We start from the raw sequence: 17,513 nt of genomic DNA, 5'->3' as shown, positions 1-17,513 counted from the left end.
TGAATACACGATATGCATAATGAACACATCCTCTGACCGAGTGTAAGCAAGTTCCTATGTGATTGACCTTTTCTATGTATCTCAGCAAGGTTAGCAGGGGCATATGGATTTTCAAAGCTCCACATGGCAATATTTTGTATGCCAGTTTTTGCCCTGCTGGAACTTGTGTAGAATGGTATAGCAAAGCATGGAAGCTTACTACATACCCCCAACACTTGTGGAGCAGAAGGAAAGAACAGGTACTACTTAGAATAGATAATATATGTTCTTTTAGGGTTAACATGCCATCTCGGTAATAAAACCATAGAACACCCAGAGAGCAGTGCTTAATTTGAGCCTGTGTTTGCCAGAGCTCAGCACCAGAACTTAGGCCCATATTTATACTTTTTATAGCGCCTTATTTGCGTGAAGTTTTTTACGCAAAAGCGGCACAATCTTGCAATATACAATTCTATTTTGTAAGTTTGTGCTGTTTTTACGTCAAAAAGCGGTGCAAATGCAGCGCTAAAAAAATATAAATATGGGCCTTAATTTTCTATTTGTCTACTTTTCAGGTGAGCACATCGACGAGTGTTTCATAACTCAATATACAATAAAAATAAATATCACTAACCTTCCAGGCCGTTTCTAAGCTTCGGCTGAACTGGAATGGTCCGAATTATCACACAGGCGTGATGGCTAGTGGCTGCATTGATACGGGCACTGGCAGAGCTGGCAGGTACAATGCGTTGTGTAAATTGCAATGGCCTCTTGAGATAGGTCCTACCATTCACCTTTTTACATATTGAGCACTTCCAGAGACGGTACCTCATTTACGTACACACAGTCTTATAACCACCCACAATTCACACATAATTCTTGGGAAGTGGGGGGCAAAGCTATGAGACATACAAGAGAAGTTACTATAGTTTTTCCCCCAGGGCTTCCAGACAATTTGCCCTGTGTACCTGCAAGTCATCAGGCTGCCACAGATGATCGGGCTCATCTTAGCTTGGTCAGAGGAACAGCAGTGTACATTATTAATGGTGGGAACCCACATTGGGTTCCCCCAGCCGAGTCCAGACGTCTGCCGGGGAGCTAGATTGCAGAGCAAGCAATGAGAACCACTCAACTGTGTGGTATGTCTTTCAAGGACTACCAAAAGCACAGCAATGCCATACTAATCACAGATGTTACACTACATAAATGGCAAGTAATATTTCAAAAAATTGCCATGAGACTCATGATAGAAGCTCTGCTGTGTAGGAAATTGTCATTTATAAACTTAGCCACTGAAATTATACGATTGTGTGTCCGCTTCGTTTTTAGCATAATAATAGATTTGCAGCATTTGCCAAATAATCCATCATTTGCTGCATAGTCTTCAGATTTTAACAAAAAATGTCGTTACTAACTCAAACGGTTCAAAAGTTACTAAAAACACAGCAAAACGTGTTGCAGCTCAATGGAAGCATCTTTGCAAATGCTGACTTTTCACCTTTCTGTTGTTTATTACTATATTTGGATGTTAAACTGGTACAATTGAGGCACAATCAATGCCCAGACAGTGTTAACAATTGTAAAACTAACAAACAAATTAAGTAATACTATCATAATACGTGCTTCATTATGCCATATAATTGATCCTTTCTTGCTGCATAATTTACTCAACACTGCTGCATAATGTGTCCCTCCCTTGCTCCATAAATCCAGTGGCGCTGTCTATAAAGAAGCAACCAGGAGCAGATTGATATAGCGGTACTGAGCCAATTATTTCGGACACTAGAAGTTTTTGTCCAATAATTCCAGTACCCGGATCACAGCATACAATATATCTTAATCTGTCATTCACAGATTTAGGTACCCATATACAGAGCATTCAGTGCTTAATCTGTAAAAGAATAAGTGTGAGGCCCGAACTTTTCTTAGAAGCTCATGGCCGGCCGCACATCCGATTGTCAAATATTAAGGCTGTGTGTTTTTAAGTACACCTCACGCCTCTTTCATCTGCAGCTACCCGCTCTGTGCCTCCATATCTCTCTCTTGAAGGTTATTTTTTATCCCTGCTTTCTCCTTATGTTTTTTTCTTCTTTTTCCCCCTCCCCCTTTCTTCCTTTGTCTCATCTGTAAGCACTAGTTCAAATTAAGCACTAGGGGGCATATTTACAAGCCCAGTGGCGCAGGGCAGCGCATGAAGTCACCTTGCTGTGCTGCCCTGTGCCACATGGAAAGGACAGTCATGCACCGTATCTACAAGATACGGTGCATTCCTGTCCTTTACCCTTGCACTGGTGCACAAATTGTTGCCTAGTGCCAACGCGGGCACCATGAACCATGGTGCAAGGATGTCTGCGTTGTCAGCAGGATTATTTTTGTGGAGGAAGGAACAGCTTCCCGCACAACAACAATCCGGAGGGAGGCATTTTTCTCTTTCTATGTGTGCCGCGGGATGCAGCACACATAGAAAGAGGAAAAATGAGGAGAAACTAAAATATTTCTCCTCGTTGCGCCTGACCTGGGGAGGCGTACAGTTGTGACGCACTACCTGGTTTACAGATTCGTGTAAATCTCGCAATGCATCAAAACCCCTGGGTGTTGCGTGAGAACACCCACTGCAACGCCCATGGTACACCTCCCTGACACAGTGTAAGGCATCGCAGTGACTTCCGCTGCGTTGCCTTACACCATATTTACAAGGCCATGAAAAGTCACGTAAAGTGTAGATATGGGCCTGCACTGGCGGCGCACGGGCCTTGAAATATGCCCTTAAGTGCATAAAGGACAGTAAGGGTGCAGCACTAGGCCACCCAACCTCAGCTACAGGAAAAATAAGCATAGAATATTGTACGGAAACTGAATGATCACGGAGCAACATGGAATTCTTCAAATATCTTTCCAGGAATGTTTGAAATTGCTTGAACATAACAAAAAGGACTTTGCACTTAATGTGGACCATCTGGAATACGTCATTACACTAAAAAATAACCCAAAACATCTCGTCGATCCTTTCGCCTCCATTTCCGGGAAGCGACTTTCAGAAGAAAACGCAACGTACAAGGAAGTCTGTGGCGACAGGTAAACTAAGCTTTTTACGACCCGCTGTGCTGCATGTTGCATGAGTTTATAGTTTGACGTGCATGCCTGTACCTTACTTTAGTTATTAATCCTCTTCTGCGTGAAAGGAGAGGCCTGTTCCCTGGTGTAGCGCACAGACCCCCTCTCATTCCTCTCAGATGAAAAAGGTTTCACTGAGCTACTTAATGAAATTCTTAAATCTGTCCCGAGCTGCTAGCAAGTAATTAAATGTATGAATATGCAGATTGGCTCTTTTGAGTGCATTATCTTTGTCATGTATTATTATATAAATACAATGTACGTTAGGTATTTTGCTTTTGTGACTGTTTTTTTCTGTCAGGCTGGCTGCGCATCAAGAGCAGAAATTTGTGAGGCAGTTAAAAGTTGCTCTGTCTCAGTTCTGTTACGTGAAAGATAGTTTTATATCAATTCATTAGCTTGTACGTTTTATGTGGACATTCAATTATGTGATGTTTGAACTGTTGACTTTGAAATACAGTTACATTTCGTAAGCACGTGTGCAACTGGAAAGGCTTTCAATTAGAGCTTGATGTGTGAGCCGTGGCCCAAAGTTTTGCTCGGAAGCCCGCTGTGGTAGGTGGGGTGCCGAGTACCAAGATTCTGTAGTTTTGATTACACCTCATGCCTCTTTAATCCACCGCAAAACACCTCCCCTTTATCTCAGTCTTGCAAGTTCTTTTTCCATCCCTGCTTTCTCCCTTTATCATGGTTTCCCCATATTTCTCTTCCTCCTTTTGCTTTTTTCGCTGTCTTGCCCTTGATCAAACTCTTTTGAGGAAAGCAAGTGCAGCTCTCCAAAAAAACATGAGTGCCAGTGGGCCCCACCTGCAACCACCGGCTCAATTTAAGAACTGGTTCAAATGTACATATTGAATTTGGAAACCATGACAGGTCCCAAACATAGACATCACTGTATAAGAAGTAAAATTACCCAACTCAATTAATTGTGTCTTGCTTTAATAAGAAGGAATCAAACCACTGTCTTGGCAGTCCGCAGCGATTAGGCATGATAGTGTGTTCAGGAGCACCAAGGAACCTGGTAAAGTCGCAAGAAACACACCAGAGTTTGAAGGAAAGCTCTGAGGTTGTACTAGAGCTATAAAAAGGAAATATCTACCTAATGTTGCAGTTAACTGTGTCAAATTCTTCCGCTCATTCAATACGAGCATCACTGTAGATGATGATGACAATGAAAATGACTTGTGGCGCAGCGGTGCATCCCATTACAAGCCAGAGGCTCCGTGCAGACCAACAGCTAAGATGTGGTATTAGTTCTAAACAGGGGCATAGCTACCAGTGCAATGCTCCGGGGTCCTTTGGTGGGAGGGGCCCAACTACAACAGTGCTAGATCATTGAACCATGAGAGTGCACTTAAATAACCATGCTGCAGTCCCGAAGGTAAACAAGCATTAAAGATGACTATAGATTGTGATTCTATCTTGTGAGATTTGCTTTTCAGTCAATGATAGAGGCCAAATGTCAGTCCAATCTTTCTGACAAATTGTAACTTATTCTTTTAACATGGAGATTGGTGTTTACTTTTTATTTCACTTACTGCAAAGTAAAAGGATTTTGTAAAGTGAACTATGTGAAAATCTTGCATTTTAGAAAGAAGAGTGTTGGACATGGTCCCCTCTGCAGGGTTAGCCCCAAGCTTTTTTCATTCACCATTCGTATTTCTGAATTTGTTTTTGTTGGCTTTAGGACCAACTACCTTTTACCACTGCTAGCCAGTGCTAATGTGCTTGTGCTCACTCCTTTAAACATGGTAAAATTGGCTTATACTCAATTGGTACATTTAATGTCCTCATAAATCTCCAGTAAAGTGGTATGCCAGATATCTAGAGCCGGTAAATTGAATGCTACTAATGGGCCTGCAGCACTTATTGTGTCACCCACTTAAGTAGTCTCTTAAAACATATACCAGGTCTGAGACTGCACCGTGCATGCAGTTTTAAACTGCCAAATCGACTTGGCAAAATAAACCTTTTGACAAGCTTAAAATTCTCTTTTTAATGCATATGAGTCACAGCTAGGGTAGGCCCTAAACACTTCCTAGGTCAGGGTGCATTGTGCTTAAAAAGTTGGACAGGTACGTTTAAGTTTTACTTGTCCTGGTAGTGAAAAACATACACAGTTATAATCTTTGTATTGGAACAGGTAGAAATATCATGTTTGGTATCTAAGAAATTATAACTTAAAACCCTTGTTAATAGTAAAGTCAGATCTTAAGTCACAATTCTGAAAAAGCCAATTTTATAAAGTTTGCATTTTCTTGTCCTAACCATTTGGTGCCTACAGACTGTATCCTGGGTCCCAGTATCAGGTGTAGTTGTCAGCTGGCCATTGTGTATTCATCCCAGACAGTATCACAAAGCATGATGTAGTCAGAAATGGCCATTCTGACCTGATGGGAGGGGCGGAGCTGTCACCTACCAAACCTGGACTTCCAAGGTGCTGCCTTAGCGCACACACAAATAATTTCACACTAGCCTTTTGCCACCCCAGACATCCTGGAACCAGGTCAGGTAGGAAAGAAATTCCAGAACCAGATGTGGGGAGAAAGTATAGAAGTTTCTCCCACTTCAAAGCTAGCACCAGGTATACATATTGGATCCTCACAACAACTCTTCAGTGCACTCCTGGACCTGTGGATACTACTGAAGAAAGACTGCCCAGCTGCCAGAGGACTGCTCTACTATCTGAGGTCGGCCCTGCTGTCTACAAAGAAAGACAGGACCTGTTCCCTTCATCCCAGGTAGAGTGGCTCCAAGGGTCAGTTGACTGACCTCTTGTTCATAGGTAGAGGGACATTACAAGCTCCAGAGGCTTCTCTGAAACTACCCAGCTGACCTGCTACACTGGACCTGCAACAGGACCGTCTTGAGCCCTGTTGGCCTCTGCTGGACTGCATTTCTGATCCTAAAGGAGTGCCTCCCAGCTTCTGGACCCTTGGATGGCATCAGTTGAGCTCCTCCTGTGAAGAAGAGGAGAAATCTTGAAGTTTTTGAGTTCATTGCGACCACAAACTGACCCATTCGCTCCTGGCTCTTGTTGCCCGTATCAGCCAGCAACACAAACCTCCGGTGAACCTGACTCTTTGCTCTACAGTAACCCTCGACAACAACATGAGATCTGTGCTCTGCGCCACTGCATCGACAGTCTGTGGTCACCGCCTACTAGAAGCTCCTGCAATGACCATCCGGATGCCTGACAAGATTTTCACACTACAGTGATGACCGTCCGCCAAGCCCAGTCTCCTCTTCGCGCTACAGCGATGACTATTCACAATGCTCTCCCTGCTCCTCACAACCTCCTCTCCCGTAAACTGGACTCTTCACGCCGCACTTTGAGAAGGTAATTTTTTAAGAAAGTCTAACCTGGTCCCCGTCTCTAGTTCTTGCTCCAATGCTGCTGGCATGAACTTGTAATTTTCATTCAGTCTCGCACAACCAGATAACCAACTGTGGCACTTCGTGCTTTTAGGTGCTATGCTTACCTAAATCTTTAAAATTGCATATCTTCGGGTCGGCTGATTGGATTTGTGTTGTTTTGATGTCAAATAATTTTCTATATTTGACTCTTTATTACTGTTTAAGTACTGCATGAATACTTTAAAAATTGCCTCTAAATTAAGCCTGACTGCTTTTGTGTCAAGCTATTAGAGGGGGGCACACAGATTAATGTAGTGGTTTTGTGGTTCACCCTAACAAAGATTGTGGTTGTTGCTTGAGAAGGCCCCTAAAAGTTCAGTCATGTAACATTGATGGCAGCAGCACCACTGCTTACTAGGGGCAAAGGAATTCTTATAGCATTTGGGGCTTGCTGTTAGCTCTGTCCAGTTCCCTCTGCTTCAGGAGTCAGACTCTGAGCAGCAGACTGCACTGAAGCACCTGTGGGGGAACTGCAAATGAATCATTGCGGGCACAATGAATGTCTGACCAGTGCGCATTCAGAAATTTTGTAAATGCAGAGTGTGCCATCTGGCCCTGGCTACATGCCACCAGCAAAGGTCAAAGAAGAAGTTATGCTCATGCTGTTGCGAGGCTTTCAAAGAGAAAACCGTCACAATAACCACTGTGTTCAGCCTGATGGGGCGAAGGGAGACAATATCAGTTTATGAAAGAACATAGACCTATGTAGGACAGAGTGCTGGAACTGGGTAAAACTAATTATTTGAGCGCTGTTTGTTTCATTTTATGCTAAAAAAGAAATGCACAGGTAATTCTAAAACAACTTCTTGGGGTCCTTAATGCAAAGACCTTCTATATTAAAACTAGAAGTAGGAATAGTTATCCTTATGAGTGTAAATCAGCCCGCATCAAGGAAAACAAGATGTTGTTCTCCAGAGCAAAATACTGCAAGAGGAGTAACTCAAGTAACTGTTACACACAGTACTGTAGTAGAGGTGGGCAAGCCAACAAGTTAACAAGGACAGCAGAGCCAAGGGTCTGTCTTGGCTATGAGACCCTTTCTTCAGTCAAAGAAGCCAGGCACATGATGAGCCAAAGGAACATTTGACATAAAAATTGTGCAACAAATGTTATGTAAAAATATGATAAAGTCTAATCAAAATTTTAAAAAGTATATTTCTTTGACAAGCATTTCCTCTTAGTACATCAGATTATATCACCGCTTTGAGAGGTGTTTCTTAACAGTGATAGTTCTTAAGCATGAACTTAGAAACATTATTGGCGCAACACACCACTCCAGCAACAATGCCATTAGTAAACTAAGAGGCAAGTCAGTTGTCATGCGCACCCTATATGTGGGTTTATTCTTATTTTACACAAAGCAACATTATAGTCCATTGAGTCAAACACAGGAGAGATTTTTGTACAGCACACATCCTCACATATTTCAAGGTTTTCTCATATGCAATAATAAAAAAACTGAAGTAACAATAAAATAAAATAATTGCCTAGGATCACACAATTTGATCAAGTGGCAAATCTGGGATTGTGCCCTGGTTTTCTGGTTTCACATTGCGTACTTTAGCCACTACATTGGTATCCCTTACTCATTCCTGTTGTATATCAAAGTTTAATGCACTGTCTTTCTTTCTTGGTGCATGGTGTTACAGCGTGGGTAGCAGGTAGAAGCCACAAGAAAGCTCAGCGCAATTTGGGCTCGAGTGCTCAAGGGGACGTCGACCTGAAACAAAGCCCAGCATCTGCCTTGAGCCATTAGTGGCTCAACCACCTCTATACTTTACTCAGGTTATTCTGTGTCTGAACATAAGCTTCAATGCTGCTGCCAGTCTGATGCCTGTTATGTATTTAAAGATATCTTACCTTGCACTGCTAATGATTATCTTTTACCTGTGGTGCGTGTGAGGAAAATTTACACTTGGCAGATGGGTTACTCCGTTACAACAGTGACACTTAACCCATCTGCCGAAATCTAAATACCATAGAATATAGTGGGATTTAGATTTCAGTGGACGGGATATCTGTCACCATTGTGATAGAGTAACCTGGCGGCCGAGTTATAAATCAGGCAGTTTGTCTCTGTCTATGAAGGAAGCTTGCAGTGGCCCTGCAATACCACACTTGTCCCATGTCTTGCAAGGAAGCTAGCACTAGCCCTGAGTACCACACTAGCTCTATACCTATGAAGGAAGCTTGAACTGGCCCTGCAATACCACATTTGACCATGTCTTTCAAGGAAGCTTGCGCTGACTGGCCTCGCAATATCATACTTGTTCCATATATTGGAAAGAATCTTGCATAAGTCCTGCAATACCACGCTTGTTCTATGTCTTTCAAGGAGGATTGTGACGCTCTCGACCAGTACTGTATGTCTTGTGCATATGAGCTAAGCACCCCTGCGTTCATGTGCTCTATCTACTTCTGCTTTAAGTCTGACCAAAATACCTTTAGCTGTCTCACCAGCCTTCTTTTTTTCTAAAAAATAATACATACTCCTGCATAGAGAAAATGTGCTTTGGATAAGCCGACTTCAGTTATTCATCACACAGAGTGCCTTACGCACATTGATTCAGCCCTTTAGAACAGCATACATCCAACTGGGCAGTGGATCGGCCCCCTTTAGCTACTGTCTTTGTTGCCAATGTTTGACTCTACCTAATACACAACTGCTGGGCTTTAGGATGCCAGGTAGTCTGAGTAACAGTCTTTTGCCTGCCTACTTTGTGGTACTCTGCATTCAGAGGAGTCCGATCCCAGGAGATATATTTATTTTAGTTCATCCCCCAGTAGTTGGCCTGCAAATGTATACTAGTGCAAATTGAGTAATGAAAGTACCACCAGTTCTGCTGCTATTGATACTGGATCACAACTTTCTTATGCAAAGTGCCAGGCATCACTGCTGTGTGCTTCAAAACCATGCCACATCTTTAAACTGTATTATGGACACCCTATCATTTTTTAATGTTTTAAGATGGCATACCAGTGCAAAGCTTTGCTTTTTATTTTAGTTTTATTGAATCACATGCCCTCTTCATTTAGTTGGCGTATTTTTTCTTGGTTTCTTTCTTTCTTTATTTTAGCACATGCTTGCACTACAAAGAAAACCACCACCTTGTTTTTTAGAAGGCAAGCATGACTTTTTTTGATGCCAAGACTCTACCTTAAAAATCCACAAAGAGTGGACTGATGCAGTCTGTAGTGCTGTTCCATGTACAGCTGCTGAGAGATTAGATAACCTCAGTGGACATTCAGGCTTCAGTGTAACTTCCCTCAACAGTTTTGAATTGCACTAGCGACAGATGCACCAGATACTCAACCTGTGCCTCCTATGCCACCATCTGCCCCAACTCTGCTCCTTCCTGTTGAGCAATGTACCTTCGTGTAAGCAGTGTGCTTATGTGAGTGCAGGAGAGCCACCATGTTTTGGGAGTGTATTTTGAGGGGTGTGCATGTGTGAATCCACAAAGGCGTGAGTACAGGGTAAGTGCTCTACAGGTTGATAATTGTGCCTGTGTTAGTGCAGAGTGAGACATATGCCTGTGTGAGTGGAGTGTGAGGGATGTGTCTATGTGAGGACCGCAGTGGTAGTGTGGGTTCCCTGCATGTTATGTCTTTGTGTGCATGCACTTTAGAACTGCCAAACCTATTGACTTTGATAATGCTTTTTAGGGTTAGGCCTTTGGCATACAGAAATGCAGTGGAGGTAGTCGAAATACAGTATTGTATGTATGAGAATGGCAGTGAGTTCTGATATGGCAGATGCAGACTCTGTTGAAAGAGGTTAGTTAAGGAGCGTCAGGGGAAGCTGACAGTCAGAGATGTCATCCTAGTGAGGGGGCCCAGTTACTGTGCTTGTGCTAGGGCCCATGGCTCAGTGAAAGATGAAAATAGCTGGCAAAAAGCTAAAGCAGGGTAAGGCGGACAAGATGTAGTATATTGACAAAAACTCAACTGTGAAAAATAGGGTTACAGCTGTGTTTCTTCATTTTTCACTGAGTAACAAAGATACAGGAAATTTGAGACTATTGTTTTTGGTACAGGCAACCAATGAAAATGCCACACGTTTGAAAGTAGATGCCATGACACTGCAACCTTTGGACAAGCAGTGCAGCAGAATTCTGGATCGACTGGATCTTTGCCATCATACCTTTAGGGGGATTTTGCAACAGGGAATTACCATAGCACTGGGTACAAAGAGATATGTGCTTTGGGTATGGTTTTTCTACATCCACAAGAAAAATAACAAGCATTTGCAATGCAACGGGTCATGCGTTTGCTTGTGTTGGAGCTAATAGCGTTGTAAACTCCTAACCGGACTTTTCTTGTGACATAAATCATGTACGTAACCGGAAAAAGTGCAATTAACTGTGTAACAGGGTCTATATTATGCAAAGCGCTCGACTTCTGCCAAGCAAGTTCGTGTTGCGAAAATAGAGAAAAAGTAGTCCACAAACCGAATGTAAAGCAGCGAGCCTCGCATGTTTTCTGTACTTGGTCGATGCGCTCGAGGAGGGCTAACCACTGGAAAAGGCATGACGTATGCGTGCCTTCCACTAATAAAATCAAGCAGATTCTAACAGGCAAGCCCACAAACCAATGAAAGACACTCACGTCACGTGGACGGGGCTCCGAGCCCTTATTAATCCCTAAAATGTCTTGCTAGCCAAACGCATGTGCAAGTGCATGCAACGCAGGCTCAACCCTAAAAAGGATCTTGCCAAAAGTTTTCAGTGAGAAAGTAGACTACTGATTTGTGAACTGAGAAACAAATGACTATCAAAAAAAGAAACTGAAGTTCCAAACAGATTGATGATGACCTACAGATTTGAGCTTCCAATCACTCGGACCAGTGTGTAAAGTGTTAAGAGCCTCATTTACTAAGATTTTTTGCTGTTGCAAAACCTGCAGACCACCATGTACAAAACACTTTTTAGGAGTCAGAAAAGTGTTTCTGACTCCTTATTGCAAACAGCGTGGTGCATGAAAGGTGGGTTTCCCCTTTTCTTTCCAAGACACATAGAAATGTATAAGTGGTTTGTGAACTCAGTTGTGGTCGCAAATCATTCAGAAATACCACAGCTGAAGTAATGGTAGAAACTGATTTGTGGAGGAAACAGCCTCCTTTTGGGAACAGTGTAAAGTGGCCTCAGAGGTACCAGGCTGAGGTCCAGGGGATCAATTGCTGCTCTTCTTACGTGTTCCCAAATAAGAAATACTTTTTTAAAGAAGCGTTTATCTCTTTAATGGACCTGGACTGCTTTAAAAATATTTCCCATTGGTAAAGCAAAGACTGCCACTTGCCGGCCATCATCCCTACATTCATATTCACATTGACTTGCAAATTAGGCAGGTAATTTTGCAACCCTATGTGAATGGGTATTTTACAATGCGACCTACCAGTAAGTGTGTCATATCACAAATTGCATCCATGTTGGCAAGCCAGTTAGTGTGAATTGAGCACATGCTCTGTTGAAACCTGGGGATAGTGCAAGAGGTCCTATTTCTGAATTTACTGAAATTGATTAATAAAAAAGTTCACAAGCTACATTTTTACCTGGTGTAAACATAATTAAACTCTTTTATTCATTGATGGCAAAGAAGGGAAGTTTCTTTGTATAATTGGTATAATTGATGGCAAACGGCTGACGCCTCCTGGCCTTACAGGTCACCCCTTTTTACTCTGAAGTAGCTGGGGTGACATTGAGTTCAACACTGAAATTATCCTTGAAGGAGTCTAATCAATCCTCTTAATCGTATTGTGAAAAAATATATTTCATTTCTGTGCAGAAGTTGTAAGATGACAGCCCAATTCTGGATTCATATGTTGGGTTAGATTGACTTCTGAAAGACGTTTGCGGGCCTTACTGATTTAATTTGAATAGAAGGTCAGTGCATAAGCCACCGTAGTGAAATAATTTATTTTGTGTCTGGTATGCACATTCTGGACTGTGGTCAACCTTGTGAATGATGTGTTGGCTCTACCTTGGAGATGGTGGGCAAAGGAAAATAAAGCCTTATGGCAGCACTAAGATTGTAAGCAGAAAGGTGTACCTATCAATGTGAGAGAGTTTCTTCCTCCTAACTTGATGATTTAAACAAAGTCTTCTGGCAACCCATTACAACCCGTTGTTGACAACTTTATCTGTCCTAGAGTCTAGTTAAAAGCATTAAAGCTGCCTATGGAAGCGATTGACTGTTTTTTGTTGCAAAACCTGAGATTCTGTGAGTTTACAATATCTGTAGGTTCCATAGCTCCTCATACTTACTTCTCACTTCCGATCTGTGTGCCACATTTCAGAATACAGGAGGATCTATTAGGTATGATTTTCTGAAGAGATGAAATGAGACCAGTTAAGTGGGGTAAAAGTAGTGCCTGCTGTTAGCATATAGTGTTATGAGCCCACTCCTTTCGAAAATGTCCTGGTCATTATATTATAAAGTGCCAAGAGATCAGCACTGTAGAAAAATGTCCTATAAATCATAAATGTCATTATAATCATTATTGTTGCTGTTGTTATCACTGCCTATCTGACCAGGTGAGTAAATAGTGCAGTTTGGCATTGACATAACTAAAATATCCAACGCATGACCCTTTTTGTGGGTGTGCTCATATTCTCCATACACTGTGTGTCATTGTGATTATCCTGGTTTTAAAATATATTAATATTTACAGGATATTTTGGAAAGTTTATATAACAATTTTGTCAAGGTGAAATCAATATGCAATTAACTAGAACAGGTATATTCATAGCAAATCAAGTGCAGGTCTGCAGTTGTATAAAAAGGGGACCTTTGAGGGAAAATAAGCCATTCTTTTCCAAAGGTTTACAATGGTTTGGTAAAAACGGGTTCAATATCAGAAACTCTAAGATTAAAGGAAGAGTATCATCACCTTCAGCAATCATTCAACAACTCTGTTTGCATTGTCTCAAATGGCTATAAAAACTACCAAAGAGCCACCTAGACCAAATTGATTAGCTCAGCTCATCTCAGTCGTGATCCGGGGAAGTTAGCAACTAAACCAGCTGAACCACAGACCATCAATGATGTATTTGGCATGCTGCTTGAAACAGGCACTGCCACCCGTCTTAGTCTTTCAGTAGTTTTCACATGGTAGACTATGATGTGCTTTTTGTATGACCTGCAAACCCCTACCAATGTATGAAGGTGTTTATGTAGCTGTAATGTTAGGCTACTGAAAATGTGACTATGGAGCTACAGCCAAGTTGGCAAAAATATGGAGTTACCTCTGTGATTGGGGCAATTTTTAGATTTTTCTCAAATTCACAAAGAGTTCCATTGTCCTTCAAAACCTGTAGTACTTGCTAAGTATTTCCACATGTGAATTTACAACATTGTATACAAGTTCAATGTAGAAAAGTAATACATAAATGCTTTTACACATTAACATTTTTACAGACATCAGTTAATACACCAGCCCTTTTAATTGACTTAGGACAATTTGATTTCTTCCCCAAAAAAGCATACCACGGTTTAGGGACAAATTGTGCCACCTGCCTGATGTTTTTAGGCTTAGTCCTAAACCCCTATATAGGTTTGCTGTTCCCCTTCATGCTGTTCTTAGATAACTTGATCAGGAGTTTCTGAATATACTGCAGATATGATTTGGGCATGCCCAGCCTCATATTCCTTTTGATAATTTATTTATAAGGTGACACATATATAGGGTAACCAGCAATTACCCTTAGAGGTCGACACAAATCTTTGGACTCAGATAGGAGTGAGATACCATTGTAATAGTCAACATCAATAAGATTAAATCAATAAACATCAATTTCAATATCGGAGTCAGTAATTTATACGCACCATGACCTATGTGGCCATAAATCACAACACCAGTTTAATGAAGTTCAAACATTTACTGCCATTTAGATTAACAATGCTAAAATCACGTAAACCAAACGCAAGACAAAATGATATAACTACAGAAACAATACAAACTGACCAAATCTACTGAAGAATCTTAACCTTGACAGAATATTTATGATTAAACATTCAAGAACCACCATGCAGAATAATGACAGTAACAGATGAATGATAGACACAGAATTCATTAGCTATTGCAGATGAATTATTTATAATCAAATTGTATGAAACAGTTGAATTTAGATTTAGACATCCTTAACTAATAATATAATTCAATAAGCATGTTTGGACTTCATGCAAAAAAAAAAAAAAAGAAGACAAAAATTAATTTGGAAAGCATCTGGCTATGGCGCTCACCAAAAATAGTGGTTGGGTTTTCTAAAGAGAGAAAACAAAAAAATCTGCAAGAAAGACAAATGCAGGTTTGATTATACATCTCCTAAATGGATCAGCGAGCAGCTATGTCTTCATCAGTGGAGCATCTTCTGAACTGACAGAATCATAGGCAAAGAGCTAAGAAACAGGAGCACATCTTTTCACTAGTAGAGTACAAGAAGATCTGCAGACAGCTGAGAACTTCAAGGAACTGAAAAGAACTTCTCTTTCATCCTCTGAATTTTGCTATATTAAATCCCTAGAAAGCAACTAGCTATGTTTCTATTGGTCAGTCTATGGGGTGGTTTAGGTCAGAGGCAATTACAATTATTCCACGCTCCAGAAGTATCCTTTCTTAATTTTCTCCATTCACGATTTGATCATCATCTCTCACTGCAGTCACCAGTTTCCTCAGTAGAATACAATTGTTGAAGGTTATAGATGAGCACTGAAGACTATTGTTTCAGGGTACACATTATCTCATCCCAGGAAGACAGACAAATGTTACAACATAAGAACATAACTTTTCCACAATGTGTGAGTTATAGAAACATCCTTTTGCAGCCTTAACAGTTTTAAAACATTGCTTCTGGAAAATTACTACTACGTAATGCCTTTTTAAAACCAATGCTAAAAGGTGAAGAATAAAACATTTCATAATATTTAAACTATTAATTCTTTTAGTACATATTAATATTCATTTTTAGTACATGTAATTATGAATAAACAAAATACATTTTCATTAGATAGTTATTTTCATACATATGAATGTTGTTTATGGTGTCCACCATATCAGCTACACATTTTCATTTATTAGTACACAATTTTCAAACAACCTTTTATTATATGTTATTTCACACTATATTTTAATATTGCAATGTTTATTAATAATGTTTGCACATTAACAATGACAACCCTGACTATTACAGAGACCCATTCTTTTACTTTGCAAGGATAAGTGGCAAAAGTTAAAGATCTATACTAGTCCAGTGAAATATGGATTCTTTGAGGTGATTAAACCATTAATAGAACTAATGTGATGGTGCAAAAAAGATAATCATCATCCTTCGGTTCCATGAGCATGCTATAGCTCACTCTAACTGGCAAGTGGATGACTTCAAGCTAATTGTTCAAGACACAAAGCTTAAATCCTTCCTAGACAAAAATGTGGAGATCCTGCCAATGCTTTGAAAGTCACAATATTACTTTTAAGAATGAAAACATTTCTGTGTTCCAAAGCCAGAACATTATTTTGTGAGTCTATAGTGTAATGGGGCATGTTGCAACAGAGTGAACAGTAAACATCTTATTCCAGTTGAGGTCCAGGGGCGTATCACATTTATTTGCTAGCACTTTTAGATATAACCTGTATCCAACAAAAGTGTGTGAGAGCTCCTCACCTGAGGCAACAAACTTGTAATGTTAGGTTAATAAGGCTTATAAAGTATGCAAATCACTCCGGAAGTTGTATCTCAGCGTTAGAACAGATACAGTCAGTACACAGACACCCGCCTAAAACAATGCAGTCTTGAGCAATTCCTTGAACCTAATAAAATCAGAACAGGAAGGAACATGAAGTAGTAGATTGTTCCAGTACAATGGTGCCAGGTAGATAAAAGATCTTCCCTGACTTCCCATCAAACAAATGTGGGGAACTGGCAATAAAAACCTGCCCTTGGAACGTAAATCCCTAGCGGGACAGTAGCATTTAAGCTTCTGGGCTAGGTAAGAGCTGTCTAGCCCATCAGAGCTTTGTGGGCTAGACAGTAAATTTAAAAAAATCACCTTTTCTTAATGGGGAGCCAGTAAAGGGCTCCCAGTAGGGGTTCAGAAGCAGCACTGGCAGGGAGGTTGCAAACAAACTTGGCAGACCTGTTTTGGACCACTTGTAATTTTGCTAGCAGATTTTCGTATGCAGCAGCAAGGAGAGCATTGCCCTAGTCCTGTTTGCTTATAATCAGGGCCTGAACTAAAGTTTTCCTAGAAGATGTTGCAAGAAAGGGGAAAGCCTTCCTTAATAGGTGTATGGTGTTGAAACGGCTGCCACTATCGGTGGCAACATGATCTTTCAACGAAAGTGAAAGGTCAATTTTTAGACCTATGTTTTGGACTACCAGCTTGGGTGTGGGGGCTGGATCCAGATCGGATGACCACTAGTCCGACAACCAAGATTGCTGGGCTTTGCTGAATAGCATGATCTCAGTTTTCTAGGCATTCAACTGTAGACAGTTGGTAGCCATCCAACCAGCAATAGCCTTCATGCCAATGAAAAATGAATTCCTAGTGATCTCCAAGTTCTTATCAAAGAAGACCATCGGCTGTGTGTCCTCTGAATATGAAATCATGCTGAACCCAAAGGAACTAACTATATCAGCAAGGGGGGCTACATATATGTTAAATAAGGTAGGGCTAAGACTGGAGTCCTCAAGTATACCCTTGTCAATAGACATAGAACGGGACTTAAAGAGGCCTAATGAAACTTTCTGTGACTTATTACTGAGGAAATCCTGCAACCATTTCAAGGCACCCCCTGAAATACCAATTTCGGATAGTCTTTGAATCAGTCTGGGATGAAACTCAGTGTCAAAGGCAGCCGATAAGTCTAATAAGACCAACATAGGTGGGATGCCTTTATTCAAAGATAGTCTAATGAAGGTTATCACTGTGACCAGGGCTGTCTCTGTACTATGTGCAGCCCAGAATCTGGACTGAGAGCGGTCAAGGATCTTATTGGCCTCTAAATA

At 41.0% G+C, this 17,513-nt stretch overlaps 1 protein-coding gene across 1 annotated transcript in view; it reads left to right on the top strand.

Annotated features, from left to right (window-relative positions):
• The first annotated feature begins 2,936 nt into the window (after positions 1-2,936).
• The window catches only part of LOC138250515 (fibrinogen-like protein 1), a 227,151-nt gene continuing 212,574 nt past the window's right edge, over positions 2,937-17,513 (top strand). The window contains exon 1 of the mRNA XM_069205465.1: positions 2,937-3,054. The gene's annotated coding sequence lies outside the window, so the exon portion shown is untranslated. The remainder of the gene's footprint in view (positions 3,055-17,513) is intronic.

This window comes from Pleurodeles waltl, chromosome 8 (genome assembly GCF_031143425.1).
Source record: "Pleurodeles waltl isolate 20211129_DDA chromosome 8, aPleWal1.hap1.20221129, whole genome shotgun sequence".
Taxonomy (NCBI): Eukaryota; Metazoa; Chordata; class Amphibia; order Caudata; family Salamandridae; genus Pleurodeles; species Pleurodeles waltl.
The sequence above is the reverse complement of the archived record's forward strand: the minus strand, read 5'-3'. Positions and strand labels throughout refer to the sequence as shown.